The sequence below is a fragment of the Vanellus vanellus genome (assembly GCF_965231255.1).
Source record: "Vanellus vanellus genome assembly, chromosome: 13".
Classification (NCBI taxonomy): domain Eukaryota; kingdom Metazoa; phylum Chordata; class Aves; order Charadriiformes; family Charadriidae; genus Vanellus; species Vanellus vanellus.
The window spans coordinates 16,293,189-16,306,684 of record NC_138918.1 but is presented as its reverse complement, the minus strand read 5'-3'; positions in this window follow the sequence as shown (position 1 = coordinate 16,306,684).

The following is a 13,496-nucleotide window of genomic DNA, read 5'->3' as shown; positions in this document are numbered from 1 at the left end:
AAGCAAATATCTTCCCCATGTTAAGCCCCAGAAGGATGTGGGTCGTTGTCTTTGCAAAGTTCCTTCAGAATGGAAGCACAACTCCAGCTGGAAAACTAGCTTACAAATATCCATACCTCTGGTAAAAGCAAAACATAATCCCCAAACCCAGAAAGTTCTGAACTTTTCTCTGTGGACTACAACGTGGCTCCACAAACAGTTTGTTTCAGGCTCCACAATATCAGAAAAAAAGAGCTGTACTGCAATTCTGAGAGATGCAATGTGAGCCTCAAGAGCAGAACAACTGCTCAAGATGTCAAAAAAAAAAAAAAAAGTGAGTGCCTGAGAAGACGGGCACCATGAGGTATACGTGGCTTAAATACCAGGACAACCTTGTGAGCTAGGATGCCTATCCTATGCATAGGAGCACCACAGCTCACCTGCAGTGAAAGGTGCATTTCCTAAGGAGGTACCCCAGAACAAGCTTGGGACCCTGCCTGGGTTGCAACAGACACAGTAACAGACGAATCTCTCTACCTTCCTATGAGTATCTAAGCAAAAAATGTTTGCTGAAGCACCTTTAGTTTCTTCTCGCTCTCTTCTTCAGGCTGAATATAGAAATGTAGCAAATTTCTTAGAGCTGCAGATTAATATAGCTCCTACTTACAGTGATGCTGTCCAAGGAGGAATATTTTAATACAAAGAGCAGAGTCTTCACATGACCTTAAGAGCTGTATGGCCACCCCATATTCAGACTCTGCAAAATTGTGTATTGCGTATCCAAGCTCTGCTAGTGGTGGGTAAGACAAAGCGCTTGTCAGTTATAAAGCTCCAGAGTTCAGTTTAACAGGAAACACTCAGCGCTCAAACCAGTTTGCAAATGGAGTAAAAAAAAGGCTTACATAAGGGTGCGACCGTAACATTTCATAAGCTACCTGACTAGCTGAGCAGCCCCCCAAACTGCCAAAGAGCAATTGCTCTTCAGACATCAGAACCAGCCACTACAACATCTCCTTGCTGAGCAAAGTCACTGGCAGAAAAGGAGCTGTTCTTAGAGACGATGTACGAAACCTCTGACCTCCTGCTAGAGCTATTCCTCTTTCCCTCTTTTCTCCTTCACCATCACTATTATGATTGTAAAAAACTTTAAGCAGGGAAAAGGAGCCCAGATCAATTTGATTTTAATTAACTTTATCTAAAAACCCCTGACAGACTCATTGAATCTGTGTTACAGTAAAACAAAATGTTCCATTTTCCAGAGCACATGAGTTCTTTCTAATACACATGAAACTTTCTTCTATCTCGTCAACGAGCATCAAGCAAAAACCACTTATGTAAGGATATTTTGTGAAGGATATGGAGTTGCATAAATGACTTTGGAAAAAATTGCTTTACATTGTTCTGTTTGACATATAATTCTTTTTCCTCTTCATGCGTAAATTGTAAAAGTATTTCTAAACAAAGTCTTATCATGAACTCATCAGTATGCACATTCTGTGCTCACATTTAGGATCTATTTATAAAATCAATTCTGTTCTGGGCTCTGACAAACAAAACTGAAATGCAGCTGTGTGACATGTTGATAATTTTCATTAGTTCTAAAAAGCCTCAATAGAAATTACAATCTTACTTGTTATAACCAAATAATTCCAGAGAACCCACAGGAAAGGTGACTTTTCTATATTAACTTATTTGTTAATGGAAAGAAAGAAGGGGGAGGAAAGAAGATAAAAATTGAAAGGCAAGAGTAAGATGAAAACTTAAAAATAACAGATGTACATGCTTGAAGCCATGCTGACTGGAGAAAGTCTTTAGCACCACTGTCAGAGACAAAGGTATATTGAATTACCCTTGCATTATTTGCACATCCTTTATTACATTGGAGGAGTATTTGCTCAAATTTTGAACTAGCTTGTTATTTTAAAATCTGAAAACCTAATGGTATTTAATATAAAGACCCAAAATTCAGCAACTAAATCGTTGAAGAAACAAACATAAGCATATTTTGTGCCAACAAAATACAGTAGAGTTTACAATGATTCCTTTTTGAGAATTAGGTCATGGTAAAGAAAATCACAAATACTTGAAAGTAGCAATGGAGGGAAGGCTTCAGAGAAAACGCATCATTAAATTGCCTTTAAATAAAAGTCCATAAAGTAACAGAGTTAAATTAATGTTTATTTCTCTTTTTCCTACGTTTGATAAAAAAGGCACATAAGGCTGTTCTATTTTTTCCTCACAAGTATTTGTGAGGGGTTAATTTTGTTTCCTTAGAAAACAATGCTTTTTAAAGTTTTCTGAAGAACTACCTGAATTTCTTTTTTTCTTAGGGAGAGTTGTTGATTAAAGAGAGATTGTTCTGAAGTATTCTTTAGGCATCAGAATTATAGAAGAGTTGACAAAAAATTATAATAAAAAAGAAATGCCCTAATTAAACATTCCTTCTAATTTAAATTATTAAATTTTCAGTCTTTTATTTCATTAATTCTCCTGGCTACACATGAGTCGCAGAGCAGGCAAACATCAAGTCTCTAAGTGTACAACCGAAGCAGGAATAGAAAAAGGAGGCACTATGTCTGCTGGTAAGAGTCAGGTTCATCCCCCAGGCCCGATGCCAAACCAGGCAGCCACCGCACTGGCCTTGCACACACTGCCCCTCTCAGAGGGCACGGCAGCTCACCCTCGCACACACGCCCTGGTCCATTCTTGTGTGACAAAGTTACTATAAATTCATCCTTCAATTGAGAAACTAAATTTCACGTGGAGAAAAGTTCTAGATATGCCCTTGTTGTCATCCTCATCTTCCGGCTAGCGTGGAAGTCCCCATTGAGCCCCTTCCCAAGGTGCCTGACTCTCCAGGCACTGATAGGGGAACTTCCTCCCACACCTCGTGGCTATGAATTCTTTAACAGCGGTGAACATAAAAATCAGCAGCCCTACTCCTAGCTATCAAACTTCCCTAACTCCTACCTAGGCTAACACTGTGAAGCTTGCTGTGCAGCCTGAACACCGTTTCAGAGCAGACAGAGCCCAAGCTGCTCATTTTTAAGAACAAGACTCAAAAAAACAGGAAAAAAAAAAAATCAGAAGAAAACTGTACTGCAGACAAACATCTGAGGACCGTATTTATTGACACAGAGAAAGAAATCAAAAGCATTTACTTGACTGAGAAGACAAAGTTTTCCCCTTCTGCCCTCCCAAATGACTTAAGCAGTAGTCTTCTAAATATCCACAGAGCAGATCTTTTTAAAGATAGTTCTGAAGAAGCAGACAAGCAGTGACAGTGATGTTCAGAAGTTCCAGACTACATTTGTTTCAAAGGAAGTTATTATATAAGCACTTTTGAGAAGCCACTAACCAATCCTTTACACACCATAGGTATTTTTTTATAGAAGTCACTTTTGAAAAATGAAACATAGGCTCATAAAAAAGAAATAAGCATTTTTCATTTTTCTTCATTTTCTGAATATCACAATACAAAAGAAGTTGGTTGGCTTTTCCCTTTTTGATTTGTTTAAAATGTTACTTAAATTTGCACGTTTTTGTTCAAACTGCTATTTCTTTAATTCCATGAGAGAGATAATGAGGACAGGTTTCTTTGTAATACTAGTATGATATTTTCGTGGGTGGTTTTCAAAGTACATGGTATGTAATTAGGGATAATGCAGACAGTTCCTCTCTTTACTGATGGATACTCTTTTTTTGTTGTTTTTTAATTTGGGGCCTGCAGGGCTGGTGGTTCTAAGTAAATGCTATGTGATTGGACAAAAAGCTGAGAGAGAATTGATGCTTTTATTCACTTGTGGGTATTTACACTTTAACACAAAAATATCTGATTTTAAATCGCATGTCCTGCAGAACATTAAGAGAGAAGGAGGATTTCTTCAACCCAGATGCAAACGATTTAGGAAAGACTGGCAATTATGAAACAGATGACTGCTCAAATCTTCTTGCAGGACAATTGACATAAGCCAGCAAGAGCCACTTGTGACTGCGAAAAGCAAAATCTGAGTTAAAAGTGCATTATTGTACAGCAGTATCAATCTACTGTGCATATATGGCCATACTTTTGAAGATAATGAAAACAGAGCACCTCCTCAGATTCACTGAAAAAAGAATGTGTTCAGCAGCTCTGAAAATCAGGATAACACTGAATGAATGGTTTGTATATAATTATTGGGTATAAAAACCCCTATACTGAATAGCAAAATGTGCTTCTGTGAAAAAAGATCCCAACACCATGCTCAGGTGATTTCTCTTTGTGCAACAGTATGGCAACAAGTGTCTTAAGAGGAATTCTATTACACGTAACCTGAAGTATCATGCTGCTAATGATTTTAACGCATTCTTACTAAATAGGTATAATCCTAAAATGTTTGTATTCAAAGATCAGCAAAAAGAAGAATACATGATATGTGGAATAATAATGTATTGATTTACAATCTTCTATCTATAGTTTTACTTTGAAGCTCTACTGTGAAGAAAAAGAACTAGAAAATTCCAACCACTCTTCATCTGTGTAACTGCTTACATGAACACTTAATAAGACAACATAGAAGACTGTAAATAACTGGTTCTTTCCATTATCGTAAAAAACTAACATGCAGTCAGTTATGAGGGAAAGTTGCCCCAGATCATCTTAAAAGGACATATGGTTCACCCTTTTCACTCTGTTTTTCTTCCTTTGCCTCAATTTGTTTTGCTTTGCTTTCTTTTATACGTTTTACTTAAACTGAGAAGAAAAGACTAAAGCCCTGCTATCAATATTCTCCAGAGATGTAAAATCCTGTTGATAAGTATCCCTTTCCAGTCCTGGAGACAACAGGTTTGAACAATTAACTTCAAATGTACACACACAATGAGCTCTACAATCCACAGCTCGGGTGCATTACTGTTATAATTGTTTTCCATGACATTCAGTGAATTAATTTTGGTTTATATTAGCAAAAGAAATATCTAAACACTGCTCTCATGGAAGCTTGTGCAAACACTGAAATAGAAGTTAACCTCAAGGATAATATAACTTTGCATTTAACACCAATGTGAATAATGTTAACAGAAATTCTGTAACAGTAAATATGAATAAAATAACACATAGTATAGATTAATAATAGATTGCTTAATTTCTCTGTCAAAATGTAAAAATAACCCTTATTATGTTGCTTATTCATTGTTACATTCATTTTGAAAGTCAAGAAAAAGCTTGTGTTTCCTGTTCATGATATCTTACGAATATTATCTTAGTGGAAAATTAATTAAAATATTAATAATGTCCCAAGGTTTTATTCTAAACTCAGTGTTAAGAGGAGTCTGATTTAGCCTACTAAAGGACTAGACCTTTTTCAAAGCTTTTATATTGAGTATTTTTGCCTTGATCACAAAGCAGTCATGGTATGAAGACCCAATTTACAGAATTCTTTTAATGTAAACAATATAGAAAGCCACTTGAAAGTGTATTTGAAAAATTGGTATCATCGATACATTTACCAAGTTACCAGCCACAAAACATACTTCTAGGACTTTTTATTTTAAAAAGATATTGCAGAATTTCAGATTTCCCTTAAAAGACCTGCAGATATAAGTAATTCTGTAACCATTACTTTCTCTTTTCACTACAAGCTGCAGTCCTGTCCCTGCCATTCAGGGAACCAACCCTTCCAAACCCCGGAATACTTGTTTTCCCTGAATTTTACAGTATCTGAGATACAAAAGACCTGCCAAACCATTTTTACACAAAAGGCAGGAATAACTTAAAATAAAACCAAATCTATTTCAAATAGGTAAAACCACAACTTACTTTGCCTTCTTCTCACTTGAAATTTACGTTCAGTTAATAGCCAAACAGACAATAAAGGAACTTCACTCAACAGAAAATGAAGAATAAAAACAGCAGCTGAGAGCATGCTCCTGTAGTCTTTTGGCACTTTATCTGCACTTTATGTGGGTCTGTATATGCTAACATTTTAGCATATATATTTCTCAAGTTTAACAGCCAGACAAAAAAATATACATTAACAAATTATTTTGATCATGTTTCATAATAACTCCTGACAATCTTTTAGATTTGGCCCATTGACTCATTCTTTTAAATGAAATGAAATTGAATCATATTTTCATCATTCATCCACCATCTAGATTAAGAGATTCACTTCCAAAATCTTAAAATGCTGCCAGGGATCAGATTACTGGGAAACACACATACACTTTTCTTTCCAGTGCACAGTGTTAGTTTTTAAAAGTTTTCTGAAGTTTCTTTTTTCCATTTTACAGTAGTCCCACAATACTTCAGATCCTCCGTCCCACATTTAGACACCAGTACAGTTTCCATAATTAGTAAACCTGCCTCTTTAAAAAGCTTTGTTACCTATTAGACCACAGGTTATATACTACAACATTCATTCAGAGGAAGAAAGTTGTGTTCTTTTAACATTTTCAACAGAAGCACCTATAGGTCAATATTTTACGTCTGTTAAGTTTTATCCACACAGCTATTGCTACTAATTTCAAGTGAGAGTGGGATCCCATCATGCATGGACCAGGCCGGAGGCTGACTCAGACAAAAGACTTAGGATTGCTTCCTAAGAGAAAAGAGGCAATTCCAGAAAATTAAATCAAAGGCTGGACAGATGATTAACAGTGAAATTAATGATATACTGTTTCAACTTCTTGTAACAGAAACGTAAAGATTATAAAAAAGCATTCATGGCTAAGCTATGCAGAATTTATTACCATGAACAGGGGATTGGTGCATATGTTATTTCTGTGGACAAGAGGTGGACTGTAAATGAGGGGGCTGGCAAAGCAGGGCAGCTGACATGGAACTGTGTTTGCAAACTAAAAAGTTACAAGCATACTTAGCTGACTCAAAGTTGTCTTGTATTTACGACAGGAGCAAAAAAACCCACTCTACCATTAATGAAGTCACAGAGCCACGTGATTTTTGTTTCCATACAAATCTCCTGTTTGTCATTACATTGTAACAATTTGCCACATGCAGTTTGTACTTACAGTACTTCTTAGATGGGCTACGTAAGAAATGAAAAAAACGCTACAGTATACACTTTCAAAACCATGGAGCTACAGCTGGCAAATCCAAAGCCTAAAAAGAAACACCCAGAACCTCAGTAAGTTCCTTAGCCTTACAGGAAACCAATACTAGAAACGCAGCAAGAGAAACCTTACTTGTTATTGAGATATCCATGCAGGATGAAATACAAATTTCACCATTTGGAAGGAGTTTGATAGAGCTGGTTATGAACAGAAAACATGTATTTCGCAAAGCAACAATCAAAATCCTGTGTGCCTGAATTAATTGCTTTGCGGGCAGGACATCACCCACAGGTTGCAACAAGATAATGCATTGAGAATATCAGCAATGTTGGACAGGCTCAAACCCCTCAGGAATACATTTGCTGAAATATATGGCCTTCTCTGTATTCCAAAATGCAGGCTCACAGACTACTGTAGGTTAAAAAAAATGGCAAGGTTCTCTTCATTATAAAAGAAGGTTGCTTATTTTTTTCCAATCGGTTCATGGTATAGATTCCTCTTCTATGATCACACTTGTCATACTGACAATGCCAAAAAGAACAGATGTGACAAAAATTCGAAGAAAGATACAATTTCTGGAATGGCAACAACAGAAAAGGAATAAGGGGAAAAGGAATAAGGGGAAAAGGAATAAGGGGAAAAGGAATAAGGGGAAAAGGAATAAGGGGAAAAGGAATAAGGGGAAAAGGAATAAGGGGAAAAGGAATAAGGGGAAAAGGAATAAGGGGAAAAGGAATAAGGGGAAAAGGAATAAGGGGAAAAGGAATAAGGGGAAAAGGAATAAGGGGAAAAGGAATAAGGGGAAAAGGAATAAGGGGAAAAGGAATAAGGGGAAAAGGAATAAGGGGAAAAGGAATAAGGGGAAAAGGAATAAGGGGAAAAGGAATAAGGGGAAAAGGAATAAGGGGAAAAGGAATAAGGGGAAAAGGAATAAGGGGAAAAGGAATAAGGGGAAAAGGAATAAGGGGAAAAGGAATAAGGGGAAAAGGAATAAGGGGAAAAGGAATAAGGGGAAAAGGAATAAGGGGAAAAGGAATAAGGGGAAAAGGAATAAGGGGAAAAGGAATAAGGGGAAAAGGAATAAGGGGAAAAGGAATAAGGGGAAAAGGAATAAGGGGAAAAGGAATAAGGGGAAAAGGAGTAAAAGGGGAAAAGGAGTAAAAGGGGAAAAGGAGTAAAAGGGGAAAAGGAGTAAAAGGGGAAAAGGAATAAAAGGGGAAAAGGAATAAAAGGGGAAAAGGAGAAGGAGAGACCGTGGTGTCATAAAATTGCAAAAGCTTGTTTTAGCGTTGCATGCCCTCAACAAATTCACAGTCCTCTCAGAGGCTTGTCATTTAAAGATATCATATACGCAACAGCCAGAAAGCTCACAGGGCAAACAAATTATCATACAAACAGCAAAGGGCAAAAGTATGCAGTTGTCCCTACTACTGAGAAACAGAGGGACTAGCCATTAGCGAAGATACTTAGGGTGAAAGAAATAGATACACACGCAGATACTCTGTGCAGTGCAATGAGATAAGGCTCCTACAGATAAGAGACTTGTAAACCACTAGGAAAACACTTCGCTGAGATGAAGTGTCATCACCACGTACAGCTCCATGGCTGGCTGATTTTGGAGAGGCTGAATCTTGGTGAGCTGCTACTCTTCTGAACTGTTTATCCATTATACACCACACCGTGCTGAGGGCTCTGAAATTTGCATGCCTCAGGGAAAAAAGAATAGAGCCAATCATATCAGAAGATGGAAATAGACATAGGTGGCTCACCAAACTGAAGTAATTAATACCAAATGTGAAGTGAATGATAATCTATTTTCACAATAAATTTCTATTCTGTAATACTTTCACTTGTGCTTATTTACTGTCATTAGAACAGAGATTCAATAATGTATGTATGGCAGAGGCAAAGTGAAGTGTATAGTACAAAGTGAAAAGAGAAGAAAGCACCCAAAACTACTTTCCAATTTTTTTGAGGAACATTGTTTTGACTGGCATTTTTTTGTAACTTGGAGAAATATAAATATTGATTTCTTCCCAAATATTATTTGATACACAAACTCCAAAGACATTTGTTTGCATTTTAAGAGATAAGTGTATTTCAATACTATCAGTACGAAAAGAGAGCAAACGGAAAGAACAAATGGTAAAAAATGTACCAACTGGAACGCAGACTAGATTTAAAAGGACTTGTAAAGAGGCTTAATAGGTATGTATAAAGCTAGTGAAATATTTATAGTCCTAGAAACTTGTACTCTCAGGAAAGATATCACATCTCCCCATTTCTTCACCCTGTCATATGCCAACACTACCTAAAAGAGCAAAGTAAAAGTTTTGGATAAGAAAACGACTGGGTTTCTACGCGCTGGCGTTCCTGCGCTGGGCGCCAGCAAGGCCGGGCTGGGGGGCAGCAGGGCTATACACCCCCTGCATGTGCTGCCCCAGAGTTGCAAAGTGATCCCCGCTGGCTCCTGCCGCAGGTGCCACAGGAACTCAAGAACTTCACTCAAACACCTACTCTGCCTGTGTATGTACAGAGAACTTGCAAACAGATTAACCAGCTTGATCTTAAATGTAATTTACACTCACACCTGATTTCAAAAAGGAGCACTCCTGATGACGCGAGCCCTGTTCTCAGCCACTCTCTCAATCAACCCCTTATGACGCAATCCAGATTGCACGGAAATAAAGCGTACCATGCAGCCATGTACAACTCACTCAAGCATCTATGGGCTCGCATTACATTAACATGTTTGAAATCAAAATAAAGTATATTACTTTGAAACATCCAACACACAAAGGTAAGTTACCATGTTTGAAAAGGCAGCAAAACATTTGCTGAGAAGGTTTCCTGAAATGGTAACATTAGAGATTAACACAAAAATCTCTGTCTTCAATATTAAATAAAAATGACATTCTATTTTTAAAATATATATACATATAAAAATTGGGATTTGAACTACATTCCCAAACTCAGACAGACTAAGAATCTTATAAGGAGAGAAAAAAAATCTTATGTTTATTCATCTTTAGGAAATGCCAATATATTGACAGAGATATGAATAAACAGAAACTCACCATCCAGTATTATCAGAATTAGAATAGCGAATATTGCTGATGGATTAATTATGTTTTTCCAAGCTATTCAGATAATTAGACATACTAAGTTCAGAGCTATTTTTGCAATGATAATGGACTTGTTTTGTTGTGGTCTATTTAACAAACTGTTGGACGTTTTTTCTAAAGCTTGTTTACATTCGTGTACATCCTAGCTTTATTGATATTCTGTCCTTCGGATTAGAGTGTCACGCCAGCAACACTACTGAAATAGCACAAGACAATATAAACCTTGCTTTTCAGAGCTCCTACAATAAATCAGGCTACGGTAACTCTTTAGATCCTTTTTAATTTTATCAGCACGCACACGTGTGCACGCGTGTGAGAACCCTAGACATAATGACTTCCATTCAGCAAACCGCTCCAGAGCTTACATTAGTTAAAATTGTTCAAAATTGTATGTAACCTTAAATCATACATAGAGCACTCACCAAAGTCACAAAGAAACAGAACACAATTTTTATCTTTGTGGTCTCAGTGCTTGTAACTAACACATTCAAATTCAGGCACATACTTGCATGAATAAGCCTAATCATACTTTGCAAATTCTTACCTTTTTACTGAGTCATTTTTTTTTAAGATGCAGTGTATATTGTAGTGATGTCCCACCGGTCTCAACAGCCTAGTATCACATCAGTCACACCAGTCTTTGCATTTACGCTACCAAAGAAGGAGCGCGTGAGGTGCCAGACATCCTCAGCTTCCAGCACAGTCTGACACAACATTCTGCACCTCATGCAGTCAAATATTCCAGAAAAAGCACGTAACCAGCACTGGCTATTCTGAAATATGGAAAGATTTAAAGAGAAGCATTTATACAGCTTCACACTTTCTTCTGCTCGTTCAAAATCTGATTAAGCGATCGAAAGAACTATCTACTCTAGCTGCCACAGAAATCTCATGCATAACAAATATGTATATGCATGCATATGCTTGCTTAAGATATACGCGTATATATTTGTAGTCATTCACGTTGTCTGGCTGCAACGAAACTAAACACAAATTGCATAGCATTTTTGAAAGACTACAAACACTTAACACTAGTATTCTTGAAAGGTATAAGTTTCTATTAGCCCAAATACTTTCCAAAACATGCCTTGGTGTTAACGAGTTACAAATTAATAGAATCAAAATATGAAAGGTAACAGAATTGTAGAATTATATAATTAAACACCACTTCTTTCCTTCTGGGTACCATCACTCACAATGTTCAAATGTATTATGCAAAATAACACAAAAACAGAATCTTCATTTTACCCTAGGGTTCATTCAATAGTCAGGATGAGTTACAGAAAAAGAAGTTAATTTAGGATGAAAATAAGGCATTTAAAAATAAGATTTTTCATATTGTCCTTCAAAGATCAATCCAGAGCCTTGAAAAGAGCAATATGTCTGTTTCAGTGTAGGTCAATTTACATCTCCGCTTTTTATTCATATTGCACATCCCAAGAGTCCCGCAAGCACTGTTTTCTTGCTTTGTTTAAAAAAAAAAAAAAGAAAGAAAGAAAAAAAAAAAGGACTCAGCTATTCTTTATAGTGGAGTATATATATATAAAAGCTCTGAATACTAACTTTGTATTTCCAAAGTTACAATTATGTGGGTTGGAAAGGATTACACAGTCCTGAATCACCTTATGTAAGCAAAATTTTAGATGAATATCCATTGTATAGTCTATTCTATAATCCCAAGATACAAAATTGCATCTATACCTCATCTTTTTAAAGTTGTTTGTGTGGGTTTTTTTTATTAATCCCTCATGCAAATTAGAAATGAAGATTTATTTATTTATAACATTCATCCAAATCAGCTTTGCTGGTTTATTCTTGTAGCTTACCATTTAGCTTGAGATTCATTTTCTCAGGGGATTCATGTTCTCTGTCCATAACAGCTTTGCTTCTTTAAGCAATGCACTGACTATGTACAAGACCGGGATCGCAGGAGTTCATTTCTGTGTTCTTTACTGAAAAATGTTATTCCGTAGGTGGCAATTAAACATTGTATAGTGTGAAACAATATTCACCTCCTTAAGCGGCAAGCCTAAATTCTGTCCTTGCATTACCCTTGAGTCTCCAAGAAAAAACTGAGCTGATGCATATGAGGACTGACACGCTAAGCATGAGATCGCACTGTGGTTTTGGTCAATTTAAGCAAGGATTCCACCCAACAACCCTGCCCTAACTTTTTGTGTCCTTCCCTTGGGCTAGTACTGTGCTTTTACAAACACATAGTGATCTAGTTCATCCTCCCCATCACCCAAGCCTCTCTCCCCAGCAATATTTTGATTATACCCGTACCCTAAATTCTCTCCACACCCAGCCACCAGATTGACATTATACAGAAAAGGTAAAAACACAACATAAAGGCAGAAAAAACAAAGGCAGGACTGTTCCCGGCCTGGTCACCCTAAGAGCCACTTGGCTTTATCTAACCTAGTCTGCACTGGTATCCTGAAACAACATTTGAGATGATCTTCACCTGCTCACAAGGGAACCGTGCCTCAAGGATCTCACAGCATGACAATTCTGGAAGTGGGCTGGCAGAGAACACCAGGGACGGATTCAAAGCCGTACTATATCAATCCCCAACACAGAAAAAGAACAGTGAAGTAGTTAATAGTGCTAGAGCCATGACAGTATAATACTGATGCTTGTTCAGAGAGTGTCCCAAATCACTGACCAGTGACATACCCTGTTAAAAACAACTTGCATATCCAGAACTTCTTTTTAGTAGTATTACCCATTTTGGTTTATCTGTCCTTATGTGAAACCAGTTCGTTCAGTGCTAGGCAAAAAAACATGGCTTTCAGTCAGTTATCAAGTATTAACACTTACTTTTCCATCTAGAAGAAATTCAACTGCAGACAGCAATAAAAATAATAAACATTTCCAGTGTCTTTCCTCTCTCCTCCTTAAAGGAATTAAACTACTGCTGACACAGGAAGAAATGAATTGCTCTTGACTGCAGGTAACACTTCATAACCCCTTCAAACTCTTCTGGCAATCTCAGTTTGAGATACAATGTCCAGAGTGAATGAGCATCTACTATCCCATAAACAAGCCACAAAAATTTCCTTATTATTTATTAGAATAGAATTCTTCATCACCCTTGGCATCTGGGTTTTGCACCTCAAATGACTTGTTAAAACTCAAAACTTCAGTCAAAACTAATTCATATCACAAAACAGTCTTAACGGATAGCAAGAACATACACATTTGTTCAAAGTTGCTCAAAAGTCACTGATGATGGAAAATCAAGTAATCTTTATGCTCCAGGTCTCAGTATCTCTAGCTAAAATGCATTAAAAAAAAAAAGTTTATTATCCCTATCTACATCTTGTGGTATGATGTTTT